Genomic DNA, 19,577 nt, shown 5'->3' on the forward strand with positions numbered 1-19,577 from the left:
CCTCTGGAAGGTTCCTAAGTACTTTTCTAATCCGTGGAACACAAAATCACTGCTGTATTTCTTTCAAGAAGTGGGCCAAATCCTTGTTAATCCCGTATTCATAACATGTTGGCTCATCTGTGTATACTGAAGAAAATAGTTAAATACCAGGAGACCCGAGCAAAACTTTCCCACCTTAATTGTTTTAAATAAACACAGTATTTGAAATAAACGTGTCGTTGCGATAAGGATAGGTTGCGAATGAAGATAAAACATCATTGAAAAGGAACTGAATGACTTGAAATAATAATAATTAGTTTGTAATACGTCCTTGTACGTCCAAAAACGTGTTTCGCATTATGAATGTTTGTCCCAGCTTGAACGACTGTCAGTAAGGCTACCTTAGCTCGACAAACGTTTTCAGTTACAGTGAGCACGATAGGCTGTACCAGCAATAGACAGATCATAATTCAAGGCGGCAATGACAAATATGTTTGTCGTTTGAAAAAAATATTTTCGTTTTGAAAAGTCAGCCTGTCCGACAAGCAGATATAATGGCCTACTACAGTGGTCACAATTATTGTCTATGGCAATGCAGCATAAAAATCGTACAGAAAATAACTATTTTAAAACAAATAAAATGTCATTTGTATAAGATAATATGAAAAGGGAGTTTCTTATTCACCATTAATAAGTTAGCTTCATAAAACATAGGCATGTAGCTGGGCATTCAGGATGCCCTGTTTCCTGTTGAAGTTAAATGTCTCATTTGTGTTAAATTTTTCCACAACCAGTAAGCGTTACGACAAAATCGACATGAAATCTATGTATCATTAATATGTTTTGAGAATAAGAGATGTTGACTTGAAATATAACACACAATGATTTTAATCTTTCCTAGGTTTTGGTTGGGGCGTTGTTTGGGGAAGGAGACCAGACAGCGAGGTCATAGGTGTTGTGGACTGGCAAGACAGCCAATCCACAGTGACGGGTAACCGAAAGGCACGCGCTTAAACTCACGCAGGCTGGTGTGAGGTCTGAAACAGGATACGTAATGAATGCTATAAAGAAAAGTGCGTAGCTGCTGGAATACTTAACTTTAATCCACAATTGGCGAACATTGGTCTTGTTACTGTACATGCTTCATTAGATACATAGCAAAGGATAAATGCTGCCTTGCTAGGTCGTAGCAATTGACTTAGCTGAAGGCTATGTTAACTATCGTCTCGGCAAATGAGAGCGTAATTCTCAGTGAACCTTTCCTAGCAACGTCGGCTGTACAACTGGGGCGAGTGCTAGTAAGTCTCTCTTGACCTGCCGTGTGGTGGCGCTCGGTCTGCAATTACTGACAGTGGCGACACGCGGGTCCGTCGTATACTAGCGGACCGCGGCCGATTTAAAAGCTACCATCTAGTAAGTGTGGTGTCTGGCGGTGACACCACATTCCTCCCCCGCAAATCGGCGGACGGTTGTGTTATAAGGCTTCCGCCCGCCGTGGGGAGAACTCCATGTTGGCGTATGCGACGAGGTGTGGAACCTAACAACAGGCGAGGCTGTGCCACCCGCACCCGGCCATTCGGTCCGAGGGGAGCTAGGAAACGCCTGAAAACCTGGTTCAGGGTGCACGCCAACATGCGGTGTATGCGCCCGTAAAGAGACAGGAGGGGCCGAAGATTCGACCTCCATCGCGTCGGGGTACCCGACGGGCGAAGACGACATCTGGTCCGAAGCGGCCAAGAGTTCCATGTCGGAGGACAGCTGGTCACGGGAAGCGATCGGCGGCGCGTGACCCAGGGAGGCGCTTGGCGGCTGCAGCGAAGCGACCACTGCGGGCGGCGCCGGCGGGAGAACAGGCGGCGGCGGCGGCGGCGGCGCGTCGCCATGTGGAAAAATGGAAGGCAGCGTCGGTAACACCTGGGGATGAGGCGAGCCAGTAGATGGGTCCCCAGGGCGCTGACCGGACGGCACCGTCGCTGAAAGCAGACGGGGAGCGGCAGAACCCGTGCGACGCCAGAGGCGCAGCTGATTGAGATGCCGACGCACCGCACCAGAGGCCCCCAAAACCAGATACATAGCGCGGACGAGGCAGCGAAGAATGCGCCCTGCGAGCCAATGCTGTGAACCTCGATAGTTGCGATAGTATACAACGTCGCCTGGAGCAAAAGCAGGCGTCTGTCGCTGCACAGGAACCTGATGCGGCGGATGCAGCAAAGACATCAAGGTTCGGTGAGGACGACCATGGAGCAACTCAGCCGGCGAGCGACCATCGCGGGGCTGAGAGCGATACGAGGACAAAAATAGCAATAACGCGTCCTCCCGAGAATGCGACTCTTTCAGCTTCAACATCAGTGACTTGAAAGTCCGGACCAATCGTTCAGCGGCACCGTCTGACTGAGGCAAAAACGGCGCGGATGTCAGATGTTGAATTCCATTGGCCTTGCAGAATGACGGAAATTCTGCGGACATGAATTGTGGGCCATTGTCTGAAACAATAGTCTGTGGAAGACCTTCAATGCAAAAGATAGCCGATAACGCTTGGATGGTGGCTGATGACGTCGTGGAAGACATCCGGACAACAAAAGATGTGTAAGCGTTGCCAAGGAGAAGTGGCTTTCGGCCATGCAAAGAATTTCCGCGGTGGTGCGGATTGTTGTGCGGCACACGCCATGCAAGAAGAGCACGTATTCGTAATCGCAGCATCGATTCCGAGCCAAGTACAGTGCTGACGAGCAAGTTGTTTCGTGCGCACTATACCCCAATATCCTTCGTGGAGAAGCTTTAAGACAGAGGACTGTAACGAACGTGGGAGCACGACCCGGGACTGATCATTATCAGAACGCAACAGCAAAACACCACGTCGAACAAAAAGTCTCCTTGTGAGAAAAAAATCGGCGAACCAACGGATCCTCGATCCGTGACTTTGACAAGTGCCATTGCGTAGCAACAAAACGCAAAACTGTAGAAAGGACAGGGTCAGCAGCTGTGGCTGTAGCTACACGACGAAAATCAATCGGAAACGATTCGACCACGTCATCGGTTTCCGCATCGATGAACATGCAAGCAAGTTCAGAAGAATCGAACGCTCTATCGTCAGCAACAGGCAAACGAGACAACTCATCGGCGTTTCCGTGCTTAGCAGTGGACCGATACAAGATCTCGTAGCGGTACTGCGAGAGGAAAATAGACCAGCGAATGAATTTCTGCGCTGTACGTCGAGGTACAGGCTTGTTCGGATGAAAAAGCGATGTCAAAGGTTTGTGGTCTGTGATGATGGTAAAGTGACGACCATACAAGAAATTGTGAAACTTTGTAACACCAAACACTAGAGCCAAAGCTTCTTTCTCGATCTATGAATAATTTCTTTGCGCTGACGAGAGCAATTTGGACGCAAAGGCAATAGGGCGATCATGCGATCCATCTTTGTGCGCAAGCACAGCGCCGATCCCAAAATCCGATGCATCAACAAAAGGGGTTTCCGGGGATCGAATGGCGTAAGGCAAGTATTAGAAAGCAACGGCGATTTCAACTGGCGAAAGGCGCGTTCGCATTCCGTCGTCCAGACGAACGGAACATCTTTACTGCGTAAGCGATGAAGCGGAGCTGAAATGGAAGAGGCTTGCGGCACATAGTTAGTATAATAATTAAGTTTTCCCAGCACACTCTGTAGCCATTTCAAATTCTGCGGCGAAGGCAAGTCTTGTATGGCACGGAGGTGCTCTGGACTCGGATGTATGGCTTGGGCATTGAGTACATGTCCCAAATGTGGTATGTCACGAGCAAAAAACACACATTTGTCCTTCCGCAAGCGAAGACCATTTTGTCGCAAGACCTGAAATAATGTTCGGAGATTGGCTAAATGTTCTTCTTCTGTCTTTCCGGAGATCACAATATCGTCCAGATAGTTTGCTGCAGTAGGGACCGACGCACAAACAGTTTCTAAATATTGCTGGAAGAATGCAGGGGCAGATGCACACCCGAATGGCAGTCTTTTGAAGCGATACAAACCAAGATGCGTGTTAACCACCAAACCGCGCTGGGATTCTTCGTCCACCGGTATTTGCAAGTACGCATCTGCTAGGTCCAACTTCGAAAATATTTACCCGGGCACAGTTTGTCAAAAAGGTCTTCCGGGCGGGGTTAAGGAAAAGTTGCAATCACTAGTTGTGGATTCACTGTTGCCTTGAAGTCCACACAAAGTCTCAATTTTCCGGATGGTTTTGGCAAAATTACTAAGAAAGATGTCCAGAGAGAAGCCTGCACACGTTCAATCACACCTTGCGATTCTAAATCGTGTAATGTTCTCGCGACCTCATCACACAATGCGTGGGGAACATTGCGCGCTCTGAAAAATTTCGGTTGCGCGTTTACTTTCAGTTCCAAATGTGCTTCATAGTTCTTAGGGCAACCAAGGCCCGGTGCCAAAATGTCTGCAAATTCTTCACATAGACGAGAAACACTGGCTGAAGGCACAGTCTGGTTCACTGATAGGACCTGATTTACGACAGACAAGTTAAACAACGGAAATAAATCAAAACCAAACAAGTTCACTGCAGAAGAAGAACGAGGTACGTAAAATGACACATGTTATGTTTGTCCCTTGTATGTTGCAAGAAGGCTGCACTGTCCTAACACAGGGATATGCTGTCCGGAATAACTATGTAACTTAACATTCGTGGCACGCAACGGAGGTGTGCCCAGTTGTTTGTACGTGTCTTTATTGATCAATGAAACTGCAGCTCCGGTATCGAGCTAGAATGGGATCACGTGGCCATTAATGTCCAAGTCTACAAAAAGTTTATTGTCCTGCTGACGACAAGAGCGACTGTTTTGTGCAACGTGAACAGACACTGGTACAGAATCACTCGCGACTCGACGTGATTTCCGGCGACGTCGACGCACACTTTTTGTGGGACGAACACAGTCACTGTTACAGAGAGTGGCACTGGGCAGAGTGGAATTAACTACATGAATTTCCATGGGCGAAGGTTCACGAGCCTGAGTATTCTTGGCTCGATTCCGATTCTGGCGCGAAGCAAAGGGCCCCGAATGGTTTTTAGTGTCCGATCTGAGCTTTTTCTGGCAAACACTCTGAACATGTCCTTTTTTATTACAGAAAAAGCAAATAGCATGGCGTGACGGGCAATTCTCACGCGAATGTCTAGTAGCACACCGCGGGCAGGACTTTAGCACTGCATGTGCGTGCTGGCGCGGGACACATGGCTGCGCAGACGTGCGCGAGGGCTGTTTACAGTTCCGTGCAGCTCGCCCGGCGGGCCGGTTAACGTGACACACGGCTGGCGAAGTTTCAAATGATTCCTGAGCAAAGTCAAGTGTGTCTTGCCTATCCAATATGTCTATCACTTTTTGAAGGGAGGGATTGACTAGTTTCAAAATTTGCTCCCGGATCCGAACATCAGAAACGTTCTGTGCAATTGCATCACGTACCATAGTATCTGAATAAGGGAGTCCACACTCACACTCAAAAGCACAATCCCTAGTAAGGCCTTGCAAAGTTGCAACCCACTCCCGATTAGTTTGACCGGCCGTACGTTTTGTACGAAAGAAAGTATACCTTTTTGCAACTACATTAACTGATTCCTTGAAATATGCATCTAATCCTGACAAAATTTCTTCGTAGGACAGAGTTGCTACGTCGCGTCGGGGAAATAATTTCACTATCACATGGTACGTTTGCACGCCTACACACGCCAATAAATGAGGCTGCCGCTCGTTGTCTTGAATTCTGTGGGCGGCGAGATGAAATCCAAATCGGCGTGACCACTCTGTCCAGCTTTCCATCGCCGCATTGAAGTGTCGAAAAGGCGGTGCAATTGCGTGTTGTGGCTGCGGTAGCAGTGGAGCGACGGCTGCCGCATCGTGTTGCACTGCACGTTAACCCTGGACGAGCTGTCCAAGGGCATCCAATAACGCCTGCGTCTGCTGATTCTGCAAGCGATAAAATTCGGACAGTACATCTGGAGATTGTGGCGAAGCCATGACACAAGTAATCTAAGCAAGTATAAAGAACAAGACCCTGTTTTTACTCGTCGCCAAAAATGTTGTGGACTGGCAAGACAGCCAATCCACAGTGACGGGTAACCGAAAGGTACGCGCTTAAACTCACGCAGGCTGGTGTGAGGTCTGAAACAGGATACGTAATGAATGCTATAAAGAAAAGTGCGTAGCTGCTGGAATACTTAACTTTAATCCACAATTGATGAACATTTGTCTTGATACTGTACATGCTTCATTAGATACATAGCAAAGAATAAATGGCGCCTTGCTAGGTCGTAGCAATTGACTTAGCTGAAGGCTATGTTAACTATCGTCTCGGCAAATGAGAGCGTAATTCTCAGTGAACCTTTCCTAGCAACGTCGGCTGTACAACTGGGGCGAGTGCTAGTAAGTCTCTCTAGACCTGCCGTGCTGTGGCGCTCGGTCTGCAATTACTGACAGTGGCGACATGCGGGTCCGTTGTATACTAGCTGACCGCAGCCAATTTAAAAGCTAGCACCTAGCAAGTGTGGTGTCTGGCGGTGACACCACAATCGGTCTCATCAGATTAGGGAAGGACGGGGAAGGAAGTTGGCCGTGCCCTATGATTGGTATGAGACACAGAAAAACAGATAAATGGATAAGGTAATAAATGGGACTGGAAGAATTCATAACTTTGACCAGTATTCTCTGAGAGGAAAATTATTATGCAGTCAAACAGATGGAATGGGCAATGAGTGGAGTAGGTACTCTCACTGATACGTATGAAAAATGGAAAGAAAGAAATGAAAGGCCGGTAATTGGTAGATTTAGAATTGACACAGGAAAACTATCATACGGATGTATGCACATGAAGAAGGAAAACGCTAAGACTCTGAAATATTTTATGAACAACTGCAAAAGCAAACAAATAAATATAATAAAACTGATCATTTATTAACATTACCAGACTTAAATGAAACAATACGAAAATCAATACTAAATACAGTAGCCAAATTTGGTGAAATAGCTTTAAATGAAAATGCTAAGACATAAAGAGATTTTACTATGTTTCATTAGTTGAAAAATACAAATACCTTCTTTAGAAAGAAATATGTAAGTAAATGCACCTAGAACACTAGTGGTTCTTGCTGAATATTTGATTTTGAAATAGCTAATACAAAAGTAGCCCTCTGATTCGAGATACACATGTATTTATAGGTAATGATATAGAGCCTTATCACTTCCTAGTTACATCAACGATTGAAATATGGGCAAGATGAAGGAAACAAATAAATATAAAGAAGACCGAAACCCAGAAGATGAAATTTACAGTTCACTCTCTGCAGAAAGAAAGCATAAGGAATTTTACCACCAAAGATTCATATGTAAACTGGAGCTACGGATAATATCGAAGAAGAAAGGGAAAGATCACAATTAGCAAAGTTGTAAACAGTAGATAGCTGAGGAACTACAATTAGAATGTGTAGCATCAGACCAGAAAACATATTTGGACATAATGAATTCAGAAATAAACAAAATTATTAAAGGTAAATAAAGTGCTTAGAACATTTACTTAAAAACATGCACAAACAAAACCTCATAAATATATAAACAAAGAAATAAAACAAAATAATTAATAGGAAGAGGGTATAATAAATGCTGGGAAAAAATTCACTGTTAATACCGAATGTGGCCTTCACAGAAGACAGCATTTAGCATTTAAACTTGTGAAACATATGAATAAAATGGAGACAGGTAGTGCAAATGGGGCTTATGGACTCTGGAATACACACGCGTCCGCGACTGTGGCTGCAATCGCGGCGATAGTTTTCACCTAACTCATAGGGTCGACGCCGGCTGTGTATGAGGAGATTGGCGCGTTTTGTGTAGAACTAGGGACATGAGCACGCACGATGTGCGAGTCTTTCAGCGATCTATGGCATCTAGCTATGGCAAGAACTACTACATACTGGATCGTGTTTTAAGTGTGTCGTGTTTAGTGCTTCTCTCTACATCGCAGAGGACTCTGTCTTGCAGTGGTATTTGCTGTTGTCTCAATCCTATCATGCATTAGGCCTTCCTCCTTCAGAATTTGGTGTAGAGAACCAACTTATAAATTTTACAGTGCTTCGGAAACCCCACCGCGACGTCAAATTCCCGACAACAACTACCACTACGGATTGGATCATGTTTTAAGTGTGTCGTATCTAGTGCTTTTCAATATACCGCAGAGAACTCTGTATTGTAGAGGTATTTGTTGTTGTTACTATTCCATCATTTGGAAGACATTTCCTCCCTCTTTCTTCGTCCTGGTGTAGCGGTGAGAAATACTCAACTTGAGATTTCTGTAGCGCTTTAAAAAATAAAATACGCTTAACAGACCTGTAGTGGGCGGGAACACTATAACCGTGACAGTGCAAAATTTACCTCGAAAATTATAATTACAACTATCATTTCATAGCTCACCCCTTCCAGTTGTCTCTCTCTCTCTCTCTCTCTCTCTGTGTGTGTGTGTGTTTCTCACTCACTCTCTCTCTCTCTCTCCCTCTCTCTCTCTCTTGCATGCAACGACCATTTTATAAGGTGTATTTCGAATGAGCGTGCTCCTAATTTCGTGAAATCCTCAATTTGTGTGTATGTTTGTGTGTCCGAAATAGCTACTGCGTCCACCTTATATTCCCTACATCACGATCATGTGACCGGAAATTAATTATTAATTTACTTCAGCGGTATTTCAAGATCGATCCCCTATCAGGTATTTGATTTGGAAGGAAGGCGTCTCTCGCGTGCACTGGTATCTAATATGTTAGTTCACGCATACAGATCACCTGAGACTGCAGCGGCAGCTGTGTGGTGATCCCGCTGGCGCGTCCAAAATTCTTCCGGTGCGCCCGACTTCAGGCAGCCTACGCACGTGGTGAGAATCGAGACAGTTGTTTGAAATTGGTGTAAGCGCTGTGGGACAGCGTATTACATGTTTCCTTACTCGATCTGAATGAAAATTATCGCAATTGTCTAAATGTTCCATACGTGACCTTGTATCTCGTAAATTGTTTAAATAAACAATATTGAACACACACATTACCTAAATTGCTTAATTAGTATTCCATACACTGCAGTAAATTTCCCTCCAGCTTCTTTACAGAAATAAATAAAGTATATTCCATATACGGTCCTGTATCCAATAAATAGTTTAAATAAACGATATCCCACACATTATATAAATTGTTTAAACAATATTTAAGGCGTCTCGACTAATTGTTTAAATAAATAAATAAAATACAATGTTTAAATTGTTTAAACAATATTAGATGCACTGCAATCAATGTCTCACCAAATTCTTTAAACAAATAAATAACCTATATTTCATACACAGTTTGTATCCCATAAGTTGTTTAAATAAACAATATTCCACACATTGTCTAAATTTCTTAAACAATATACCATGTAATGCAATTGATTTCCCTGCAGATGGTCAATCAACTGAGTCTTTTTCTGGGCAATATCTATATCTATGTCGATGACGGGGGGGGGGGGGGGGGGGTTTCCAGAGGGGGAGTGGTTAATTAATTGCTCGATTTAATTAATTATTCAATCAAATTCATATAAAAAATATACTTCTATCAGCGTTGGGAGTTCCCAGAGAGTTTGGGAGGAGCAGGGAGAGAGACAGGAGGAGAGGGAGGGGTATGGGTGAGGGAACAATAGGTTAAGGGCCTGTCAGTCAAAAGGACGTATTATCCCCAGTGCGCCATAACCTCTTAGCAGAACAATACTTGTGGAGTATTGTTTACTTAAACAATCCACGGGATACAAGGCGATATATGGAACATTTAAACAATTGCGATGATTTGCATCACGTAAGGAAACATGTAATTAAACTGTCACAGACTGCTGAAACCAATCTGAAAAAACTTTCTCGTGCCTCGCCACGTGCGCAGGCTGCCTGGTCGGGATGCACCAGAGGGATTTTGTTAACACCAGTGGGCTCGCTGCACCTCTGTCGGCTGCCATCTCAGGTGATCTGTATGCATGCTGTCAGCTATCTGTACATGAGAGAGATGTCTTCCTTCCACATCAAATACCTAACTGGGAATCTAGCATGTAATACCGGTGAAGTTAGTAAACGTCTTATTTCTGGTCACATGTTCATGGTGTAGGGGAATATAAGGCAGATGCAGTAACTATTTGACAAAATCGTTCTATACAGAAAGACACAAAGAGAAAGAGAGAGAGAGAGAGAGAGAGAGAGAGAGAGAGAGGAAGGAAGGGAGAGAGAGAGGCAAAGGTCTCGAGTTCGAGTATCGATCTGGCACACAGTTTTAATACGCCATAAAGTTTCAGGTTAAGTAGCTATTAATCAAAAGGGAACAATAGTTTTACTCCTGAATGTATACTGGTTACTGATGTAGGCAGCCCGCAGTGTGGAGCACCACAAACTTTACCCCATTGCAGATGGGCTGCCAGTTCTAATAAGTGAATGAATGCTGAGGAAAGACTGTACAGGAGGGAAGTGAATTTGAAGAGAGTATTGTATTTTCCCCCTGTTTCCAGAGGGGGGTTTCCAGAGATGTGGGTTAATTACTTTATCAATTTAATTAAGTAATCAGATTGATGAGAGTGAGAGGGAATCAATAGGTTAAGGACCTATCAATCAAAAGGAAAGATCCTTTTAGCAGGACAGTAGGTTAAGATTCTGTCAATCAGAAGAGAACAATACGTTAAGTACCTGTCAATTGAAGGAGAACAATAGATTTGCCCCTGAGTACATACCTGCCCCTGATGTAGGCAACTCACACAAACAAAACGTGCTGGTAACCCTGTTGCACTACTACTACACTCCTGGAAATGGAAAAAAGAACACACTGACACCTGTGTGTCAGACCCACCATACTTGCTCCGGACACTGCGAGAGGGCTGTACAAGCAATGATCACACGCACGGCACAGCGGACACACCAGGAACCGCGGTGTTGGCCGTCGAATGGCGCTAGCTGCGCAGCATTTGTGCACCGCCGCCGTCAGTGTCAGCCAGTTTGCCGTGGCATACGGAGCTCCATCCCAGTCTTTAACACTGGTAGCATGCCGCGACAGCGTGGACGTGAACCGTATGTGCAGTTGACGGACTTTGAGCGAGGGCGTATAGTGGGCGTGCGGGAGGCCGGGTGGACGTACCGCCGAATTGCTCAACACGTGGGGCGTGAGGTCTCCACAGTACATCGATGTTGTCGCCAGTGGTCGGCGGAAGGTGCACGTGCCCGTCGACCTGGGACCGGACCGCAGCGACGCACGGATGCACGCCAAGTCCGTAGGATGCTACACAGTGCCGTAGGGGACCGCACCGCCACTTCCCAGCAAATTAAGGACACTGTTGCTCCTGGGGTATCGGCGAGGACCATTCGCAACCGTCTCCATGAAGCTGGGCTATGGTCCCGCACACCGTTAGGCCATCTTCCGCTCACGCCCCAACATCGTGCAGCCCGCCTCCAGTGGTGTCACGACAGGCGTGAATGGAGGGGCGAATGGAGACGTGTCGTCTTCAGCGATGAGAGTCGCTTCTGCTTTGGTACCAATGATGGTCGTATGCGTGTTTGGCGCCGTGCAGGTGAGCGCCACAATCAGGACTGCATACGACAGAGGCACACAGGGCCAACACCCGGCATCATGGTGTGGGGAGCGATCTCCTACACTGGCCGTACACCACTGGTGATCGTCGAGGGGACACTGAATAATGCACGGTACATCCAAACCGTCATCGAACCCATCGTTCTACCATTCCTAGACCGGCAAGGGAACTTGCTGTTCCAACAGGATAATGCACGTCCGCATGTATCCCATGCCACCCAACGTGCTCTAGAAGGTGTAAGTCAACTACCCTGGCCAGCAAGATCTCCGGATCTGTCCCCCATTGAACATGTTTGGGACTGGATGAAGCATCGTCTCACGCGGTCTGCACGTCCAGCACGAACGCTGGTCCAACTGAGGCGCCAGGTGGAAATGGCATGGCAAGCCGTTCCACGGGACTACATCCAGCATCTCTACGATCGTCTCCATGGGAGAATAGCAGCCTGCATTGCTGCGAAAGGTGGATATACACTGTACTAGTGCCGACATTGTGCATGCTCTGTTGCCTGTGTCTATGTGCCTGTGGTTCTGTCAGTGTGATCATGTGATGTATCTGACCCCAGGAATGTGCCAATAAAGTTTCCCCTTCCTGGGACAATGAATTCACGGTGTTCTTATTTCAATTTCCAGGAGTGTATTAGATTGATATGTCGATTAACTATCTAGGAGGTACTGAATCGAATTTTGGATTTAGAGAAGAAAGATGGAATACACTGGCAGAACTCATAATGTGGCATCAAGGAATCGTCAGTTTAGTATGTGTGTGGAGGAAGGGAGTAGTGGTAGGAGTTGAAAATGGGGAGCAATAAACAAGTTGAAATGAATTTAAGTTGCAGTACATATGCGGAGATAAAAGGACTTAAATAGAATAGACTAGTGTGCAGAGCTGCATGAAATCAGTCTTCTGCTTGTAGACCATGACAATAATGACAATGGATTTCCAAGTGGCTGTCAGGTGATTACCAGAGTGATAGACTGGTAGATCGGAATTCCCTTGGGATGTGCGTGGTACTAACGTAGTATCAACCAAATCTTATTTCATGAACTCTTGTGATTCCCTTACTTATTGATTGACAACCTCAAAACAAAATATAGTGAGTAATGTGTTAAGAATGCCTTACAACCAGTGACAAATTAAGAGAAGGACGCTCTAATAAACTCTGTAACACACTGTGACTTACAATCACAGGGAGTGTGAAGTAATGGAGAAACAGACTCTCTGAAATACTACCTATATTAAAATACAGTTAAAATGCCGTTCTGGCACACTTTGGCAAGGAATTGTTTGTCACAGACCATCTGTGTAATAATTGTAAGTAAGCAAATAAATCAATGGCTTTGCAATTGTGTGCAGTTATTTAAGCGGAAAATGCCTTTTTAATAGACAAACATAAAGATACAAATATATGAGGTCTGGTTCAACGGCCTTTATGTAATTATTGACTGAAATGACTACATTCAGTAGTTAATATGAATACTCTACCTTGCCGAAGACACCTAAACAAAATTCCCAAAGAGTGTAAATTACACTTACGTTCAGAATGAAAGTATATACATACTTTAGTCAGTCTTCTGTGGACATTTTGAAAACAGGAAAAAAATTCACGTGTGGAAAGTAAACTCTAAACTGTTTCTCGGTAAAAAAAAAAAAAAAAAAGGCCATCGATCATAGAGAAGAAACTATAATAAAACAAAAAGTACATCTGGTTCATTTAATGAAATAATAGAACTCAGCCGGCCTAAGTGGCCGTGCGGATAAAGGCGCTGCAGTCTGGAACCGCAAGACTGCTACGGTTGCAGGTTCGAATCCTGCCTCGGACATGGATGTTTGTGATGTCCTTAGGTTAGTTAGGTTTAACTAGTTCTAAGTTCTAGGGGACTAATGACCTCAGCAGTTGAGTCCCATAGTGCTCAGAGCCATTTGAACCATTTTTGAATAGAACTCAAATTTGAAGTCAACTGTTTCCCACACACTACTATAACCTATACCCATACACCTACACGATCTGATCAGATGTGTCTCGATGTCTCTTAGCAAACATTAGTGTGGATAGTGTCCAACCTCGCCATTCAAAAGGCGTGAACTCTGTAGGGAACAATGAAGTTTCTGAATCTCTGTGGAGAAACGGCACCCTCCTCCTCCTCAAGATCCGAAAGCTGCTCCACCATTGTACCTCATTTTTTAACTCCCTGCACACATTAATTGTGATAGTTGCATAACGCATCGCTGAGAGGCACATCTGCTGTCGGACCATCGTTGCCACGACGCGAGCGCCACTTGCGAGTAGTTCCGGAGTGCTGAGCCCGGAGCAGGAGTGGCTTATGTCGGTGTGAGCTAGAGAACGGGCAGTGACGCGAGGGCATGGTTACCGTTGCATGCGGTTGGCTAGTTTGTCCAACGGACAGGTGAGTACTGGACGCCGAGTTTGAGATGAACTGTGCTGGGTGTTACAACTCATGGTGGTGTTGGAATGTGTATTAAACCCAGCTTCAACGGATTACATTTGTGGGTAGCACACGGAAATCTAGTCCGAATGCTGAACTGCCAGGAGGAAAGATAATTCTGCATAGTTAAATGATACTCCATCCAGTCTTAAAGTGAACAATATGTCTAATATTAAAAACACTGTTTGGTTGCACAGTGTTCCTAATTAATTCAAGATCGACGCATTTCGCCCAGTTAGGGCATCATCAGGGAACTTAGAAATACAAGTGAATGACGACATTAGTATTGACCTGACTGGGTCCTGTCCTGGACTACTTTAACAGCAAAGTGAGGACCAAAAAACAGGCCGAATAGAATGGAATATACACATGGCGTTTCCGTAAGAGCGTGCAAAAATGTAACAGGACATAGAGAATGCTCCACTGAACAATTTGAGGCAGTGTACCAAGGGTCAGAGAAGCCAGCTTAAGAAGATATGGAAGTAAACTAGTCCACCGCATTGTCTAGCATTACTGTATTCCAGCTTATTGACAACTAACATGTGTACAAGTTTACATGTACTGTGCTGTTTGTTTATATGTAGATTTTTTATTTCCTGCAAGGAAACAAGGAGGGCAAGCCTGATTACTAGGAAGTCATGATGCCGTATTTCCTGGTCGCTCGACTGGAAGGTGTGGTCTTATTGCATGGCCTGCGAGGTCACCTGACCTGAATCTCCTTCATTATTTCGTATGGGGATATCTAGAGTCACTTGTGTAAAGATCCCAATGTGTACGGAGATGGAATTAGTTGCCACAATTGTAGTTTCTTGTGCTGTGATTCGAAATATACCCGGGACTTTTCCAGAATGAGATTTTAACTCTGCAGCGGTGTGTGCGTTGATATGAAACTTCCTGGCAGATTTAAACTGTGTGCCCGACCGAGACTCGAACTCGGGACCTTTGCCTTTCGCGGGCAAGTGCTCTACCATCTGAGCTACCGAAGCACGACTCACGCCCGGTACTCACAGCTTTACTGGCAGAAGTAAAGCTGTGAGTACCGGGCGTGAGTCGTTCTTCGGTAGCTCAGATGGTAGAGCGTTTGCCCACTAAAGCCAAGGGTCCCGAGTTCGAGTCTCGGTCGGGCACACAGTTTTAATCTGCCCGGAAGTTTTTTATACCCGGGATATTTGTCAGGGTGCGTCAGAATCTTGTTCGCCGATGTCACACATCCATTGAGGTTGACGGTCGTCAGTTGCAGCACATTTTGTACGATACAGAACAAATGTTACGTTCATTGTGTCGGTGGTGGTATTTGCAGTTAATTGTAATTATTGTAAACAAAAAAGTACACAGAAATGTGATTTTATACTACTACCTCCTTAAACTGGCTTCTACGATCCCAGGTTCTCTACCTCACATTGTTCAGTGGAGTATCCTCTATGCCCTGTAACGTTTATTATTTTTGAGTTACAGCCAAGAGGCTGCACGATACCAAGTGGAACAAACTGAGAAACAAACAGAAGATGAACAGACTGGAGCAAAACACTGAGAACAGGGAGCAGTTGAGAATAAAAAGGAAAACGAGGGAGTCAGGGTGGCTTATAAGCGCTAGTGACAAGTCATAGCAGTGCAGAACAAGACCATGCGCACAAAATGTAAATATGGTCCCAGATCAAAACGTCCCCAGAAGCCCGTCCTGTCTGGGATGGTTTCATTCAGCAAATTTTCCAGTTCTCACTTTGCTCTTATAGTAGTCCTAGGACAGGGCCACATCGGGTTAACTGTAATGCCGTCCTCCCCTTACATTACCAGATAACTTTATGATGTTCCAACAGGGTGAAATGCGTCGATCTTAAGTTAATCGAGAGCACTGAGTAAGATACGTGGGTTTTTAATACTAGCAACGATAACGTTGTCACGATGGAATGGAGTAAATTTTATGAATGGTATGTCATTCACGTAAACACCTTAGTTAACAGAAATGACTTATTGTTGGACAAAACCACACTGGTTGAGGAATGCAGTACTTTATTAGACTGCAGTTTCATGTTTATTCTTGTTGTCGTGCCCGGATCGGTGAGGCTTCGTACACTAGAATAATATTTCTCAGCCGGTGGACACCGACTTGGGTGAAAGGTTCTAGTGTTGTGCTGCTAGACAGAAAGTGAGTTGGTTCTGTAGCATACGAGTGCCACTGCTCAAAATGGCTCTGAGCACTATGCGATTTAACTTCTGAGGTCATCAGTCACCTAGAACTTTGATCTAATTAAACCTAACTAACCTAAGGACAGCACACACATCCATGCCCGAGGCAGGATTCGAACCTGCGACCGAAGCGGTCGCTCGACTCCAGAACGTAGCGCCTAGAACCGCACGGCCACTCCGGCCGGCTGTGCCACTGTGATGGCGTTCATAATATGGCGCCTCCTGTGAGGGTATACATGGTACTGTTACTTTAGTAAGCTTACTGCCCATTGAATTTGGTGTTTCAATATTGTGGTCTGTACTTGTGGTCAGGGACAGTACTGTAAGAGTTATATGTTACCCTTGTGCCACAGGTTGCAGCGCGGGGCAGCCGAGCGGTCTAGGCCGCCTTCTCACGGTACGCGCGTCTTCGCCCGTCGTAGGTTCGAGTCCTCCCTCGGCCATGAGTGTTTGTGTCGTCCTTACCGTAAGTAAGTTTAAGTTAGATTAAGTAGTGTGTAAGTTTAGGGACCGATGACCTCAGCAGTTTGGTCCCGTAAGACCTTACCAGAAATTTCCAAAATTTTCCACAGGTTGTAAGTAGTCTGCAGGAAAGCCACAAGTGAATATCGCCGGAATAAGCAATAATTATTATTGTGTCAAGTTATAGTCCAGCTCTTCCTGACATACAATATGTGTGGTTTTTGTATGATTGGTGTATACTGATAGGAAAGAGAGAGCATTTCGTGAACGACAACAGTCCCCCTTTACTCAATTCAGCTGTTTTTATCGCGGCTGTAGCAGACTTTCTCTGTCTTTACTCTATTTATTCTTTGGCCACTGATATTAAAGTAGGTCACCCATGTGCTAAGCCAGCGTAGGTAACAGCTGAACATCAGTTTAGCATACTGTTTGTGTTTCACTCGTCGTAGTGAACTGTAGGACACACTTGAATTAGAGAACTAATCTTATTGCGTTTGTAATTATATTGTATCTGTATAGATCATAAGTGTGGTCAGAATAATATGGAAAAATATTAAAGATTTAGAAGAAACGAGAAAAGCTTTGTGGGTACCATCCTTCAGAAGATCGCTACAAACGAGGACCACGCACATTCTCTCTGTCAAAAGAGACATGAGTAATCGTGTAAATATTAAAGGGCTAGTGTAGCTTCTGGTGTATACACACACAACCATGTCTGTCAGTGTCAATAGCAGACGTTACAAATCCTATTTATATACACTAACATTACCAGCGAAATCTTTTTCTCTCGATGGATACATGGAAGGACTCAAAATTCCAACGAAAGTTAAAACAAGGCTGCGTAGGAACGCTTACCTATAGCAGTATTTGTGTCCCTCAGAACCCTAAAAATTGGTGTCATGGACGCACCATTTGGTTTCAAATAAGGATTAGCCAGTAGGCAGAAAGTGATGTGGGCATAGCACCCGGCCGGCCGAGGTGGCCGAGCGGTTCTAGGCGTTTCAGTCCAGAACCGCGCGACTGCTACGGTCGCAGGTTCGAATCCTGCCTCGGGCATGGATGTGTGTGATGTCCTTAGGTTAGTTAGGTTTAACTAGTGCTAAGTTCTAGGAGACTGATGACCTCAGATGTTAAGTCCCATAGTGCTCAGAGCCATAGCATCTGGGGTGAATATGAAGAAATCGCTTTCATCAACTACTCAGTCGAGTGCACGAAAGGCTGAAAAAATTCCCTGCAAAAGGCAAAAGAGGCAAGAATTCAAAATAGGTCCTCCAAATATAAGCTGGAGGATACAGAAAACCACAACTATGACCTATGTACCTGACGGGTTTTAGCACTAATGAAGATTTTATCAAAAACTTCATGAAAATATGAAATGTTATCTTATGGTACAATTTTCTCTGAAATCAATACGTCTACGTCAATCAAACTTGGTACAGAAATCAGTTGCATCGCTGTCATTAAAATGTACTAGAATTATAGTAATCAAACAAACATATGACGAACATTTAAGTATTAGTTTTTAAACGCTAAATTTTTGGGTCACATACATTTCTGTGTATTTTTAATGTGATAGCAATGTTACTGCAGTATGAATAACACACTTTGAAGAAATATGAAAAGTTATGCGCGTTTCAGGCATGGTTGAATTTGTACAAACAATTTTTTGCAAATGTGCACCAACTTTAGTGTGGATAACCACAGGAAATACGTTCACGAATGGGTCCCCTTAATGTTTTAGGTTTTTGGTCCTGTCAAAGTTTTGTAATGTTTACTGTGTTCGCTGGGCGACTAATTTGCATGTGATTTATCGCATGAGAATATATTGTACAATTATTCATTCAAGCAATTGTTTTACATTTTTTTACTTAAGAGGTTTTAAATGAAAGATTGGGTCACAAACTGAGTGTCGTTACAAGGCATATGCACCACTGCGTAGAGAGTACCTTATGTAATAAGGTCGTCATTTTTTTAAGGTTATGTACTTCCACGTTAACCTTGGAGTCATGCTGCGAGTGGCCATTGGCCATACAGTTAGAAAGTGAAGGTCACTGAAACGAAATGGTTCCAGCCCGTGTAATCTGTTGTTATGCCAAGGGCTAATATTGTTTTATTTACCGAAGATCAGAATGTGTTCGTGTCTAATTTGTGTTTAGTGGCCGATCTGAAACTAAAGTGATATCCTGTCGTCACAACGGCCTCGCAACAAACAGGTGTTCATACATGTACTGAGCGGCCTACTGGAAATTGTTTAAATGTACAGTTGTCTCATGACGTCAGCAGGCCAGCTGCTCACCTAATGAGAAGAAATTTTTCTTTAACTGTACAGTTGTACAGTTGTCCCATGCAGTATATTAATTTACTGCTTTACTGCATTCTGTTTTACTATGTTACCTTTCAGTCTGTTGCATGCAATTAATTAAAAGTTGTTTGAAAGGGTCACGTTGTTCTTACTCACCCAGAACTCGCCCATACCAAACCTGTGGTACAACAACTGACTGCCGCAAAGCTAAACGGTCGCTGTTCTTCTGTACCTGATGGCTACCTAGTCTTGCTTTAGCTACGGCTGCTCCTTTGCGTTTCCACTTCACAATCGCATGACTGACAGTCAATGTGGGCGGGTTTAGCAGGTTTGAACGTCCCTGGTGGATTTGTTACTCATGCTAAAGCCATCCTGTGTCCGATCCAGTCTCCGTTTACTGCTTCTCTGCTGACAACGTAAACTTTCGTGGCGCTTGCGGCCCTCATGACATCTAGTAGTGAATTCCGCGTTATATAGGAGTGTCCGGATACTTTTCACCAGACAGTGTATAATAAGCTGAATTCAATAGACTTTTGGAGTTTATAAAAAGAAAAATTGGACATCCTTGTTGGTCAAACGGTCAAGACTAGTTGCCGTAAGTA

The sequence above is a fragment of the Schistocerca serialis genome, chromosome 6 (genome assembly GCF_023864345.2).
Source record: "Schistocerca serialis cubense isolate TAMUIC-IGC-003099 chromosome 6, iqSchSeri2.2, whole genome shotgun sequence".
NCBI classification, from domain to species: Eukaryota; Metazoa; Arthropoda; class Insecta; order Orthoptera; family Acrididae; genus Schistocerca; species Schistocerca serialis.